This window comes from Orycteropus afer, unplaced genomic scaffold (genome assembly GCF_000298275.1).
Source record: "Orycteropus afer afer isolate SDZICR_OR568_19922 unplaced genomic scaffold, OryAfe1.0 scaffold00914, whole genome shotgun sequence".
Classification (NCBI taxonomy): domain Eukaryota; kingdom Metazoa; phylum Chordata; class Mammalia; order Tubulidentata; family Orycteropodidae; genus Orycteropus; species Orycteropus afer.
In genome coordinates, this window is record NW_006922501.1 from 190,368 (window position 1) to 193,301 (window position 2,934).

A 2,934-nucleotide genomic window follows, 5' to 3' on the forward strand; every position below is an offset into this window, starting at 1 on the left:
TTAACAACAACAACAACAACTGAAAGGTCATAGGTTCAAACCCACAGATTCCTCCATGGAAGAAAGATGTGCAGTCAGCTTCCCTAAAGATTACAGCCTTTGACAACCTATGGGGCATTTCTATTCTGCCCTATATTATAAAATCACTATGAGTCACAATCAACCCCATGAAAATGGGTTTGGTTTGATTGAGCCTTTTGGGTACTGGTGTACAGACCACTTTAACCCTTGAGACCTCTGGGACCAAGGCCAGTGGGAAAAAGTTAATTCTCTCTCATATTGGGTCTAAAGTCAAGCCTACCAAGATCCTTGCCCAGACCTATCTATGGATGGGTTCCTTTGGGTCCCTACAAGTTTCCATTGTTATAGATCTCACAACTGAATGTATTTTAGATGTATTTTGCTTGTATATATACCCACTTACTTTCATGCACAAACCCTGATAGGAAGCTTCTGCATTTAGAGCCATCTGAATTGGACATCTGGAATACTGTAAATCTATCTGACTAACCGCATCAGGCACCATTGTCTTTCCGAAACAATACTGGCTCCTGGGGGGACAAAAATAAATAACTGTCCTCATTGCCAAGCTTAAGAAAGCCAAAGGCCTTTCTGAGACTACTTCTCCATTCAATAGTCATATTGGTCCTTTGTTCAGTCCCTTGAGTTTGTGGATACTTACCAATACTCATCAATACCATAGTCCACATATCCACCCCCAACAACATCATCCCACCTGTGATGTCGGTGGTACCAGATATGATTGTCATGGAGGCTATTGTTCAAGTTGAGGGAACTTGGTTTGTATTAACTGATATCAGAAGTGCCTTTTCAACATCCCTCTCCATCTGGATCATTAAGATCGATTTATCTTTATGTGGAATGATTTACAACAGATCTTTAATGTCTGAGAAGGGTATCTAAATTCCCTAGTTCTTTGCCCATCAATGGATAAGCTATGATCTGGAAAATGTTCTGTTTCAAAAGAGGCATTATCCTGCTATTATACTAATATCCTTCTGGTGGGATCAGAGAAGGAAGTTGCTCAACAAGTATGGAATGCCTTACTCAAACTTTTGTGGCATCATATTTGGGTCAGTAACATAAACAAATTACAAGAAACAAGTACCAAAGGAGCTCTGGTGGTATAGTGGTTAAGGCATTTGGCTGCTAACCAGAAGGTCAGTGGTTCAAACCCACTAGCTGTTTTGCAAAAGAAAGATGAGGCAGTCTTCTTATGTAAAGTTGTATAGCCTGGGAAACACAATTGTTGATGTATGATTCAGAGTTGTCTCGATAACAGTGAGATTTTTTTTTTTGCTTTTTTTTTTTTGTTTGTTTTTGTTTTTTAGTACCAAATTAAAATTTGTAGTAATAATCTGGGTAGGAGAACAGTATCTTATTGCAGAGTAGATGATTTCCAAGGATCTGGCTTTATCTTCTGCAAAAAAATAAGAAGGAGGCTGGCAATTGGTGCACCTTTTAGGCCACTGACACCTTCAATACTCCACATACCCATTTCTATCTATCAGGTGCCAGAAAAGTTGCTTCTTTTGACTGTGATTCCAACCAATAAGACGTCCTAGAAGCCCTACAACAAGCCATCCACGACACCCTTCCCTTGGGACCCACTGATCTACATTTGACATATAAATAACTGGTCTCAGAAAATTATTGATTTGCTAATTGAAGTGTGTGGCAGCAGAAAATTTCCACAGGCCATCCAGTACCTGTTAGGTTTTTGAATCCATAAACTCCTGGTCTTAGCTAAAGGTACATACCTTTTGGGAGGCAATTATTATTATTGACATGTTATTGATTTGTTGGATAGAGAGCTCGTGACAGATGGCATAAAGTAGTTTTATAATCAGAAATTCCTATCATGTTGTGTGTATGAAAAGAGGTGAGAAATCACCAAAAGAGAATATGGTGTAGTAAATTAGATAGTGTGGCTTTTCTAGCCATAACTCTTCATAAACTCTGTGGTGGAATTTGCTGTGAACAACTGAGTAGTTCCTGATTCTTAAAATTAACCCCCTGGGATATTTCTGTTGAGAGCAGCATGAAGTAATTTTCTGGGAAGTTTTTTCTCTCTCTCTCCCTCAGGTGTATAGAATTCTGATGTTGGGATTGGTTAGTTTGGCCACTCTTCCAGGCTCAAAAGGAGCTCTTTTAGAGGCAGAAGGAGTCTCTCTGACTGCTGGCTGAGAAAGACGTGCTGCTGAGACAAATGTGCTCCTAAGAGACACGCACTTGCTGAGAGACATGAGAGACACATCTTGTTGAGAGAGAGATGCGGGAGACACACATTACTGAGAGAGACACCTAGAGATAGGCACTGCTGAGAGACTGAGAGAGACTGTTGATTGAGAGGCAGCAGGCTGAGAGAGACTGAGAGTGTTCCTGAACTTGAATTGTAGCCTGCTGCTTCACTAATAAATCCCATAATCTGTGAATTCTGTGTGGCTACTACAGTGAATTACTGAACCCAAGAGATGTGGTGGGTGTTACGGGAGAAATGGTTGGTGTCAGGGTTGGCAAAAGGGCTGGAGGGAGGTAGTATGTCTGGCCTTACAGGAATAGGCCTTGGGCTACTGATGTTGATTCTGTCTTCCTCTTGTAGGGTTAGAGGAAGTCAGAAGGCCTCCCTGCCCCCCTGGCAGGGGGCAACTCAGGATTTTTATTCCCCCTAAGAAACTGGAAATAGTACAAACAGGAGTGGATAGACTAATTTTTCTGTCTTGCAACTACACAAAATGTCTCAGGACCTCTAAATATGAGGCATATAGCTATAGATGCTGCTACCACCCCTGGTCCAATGAGGACCCAAAGGTACATACATTTTGGATCATGCAGTGATCTGATTCACCAATAGATCCTCCTGATTAACTTCTACCACGATGGAATTGGATGCAGCTGCCAACCAACCTGAGA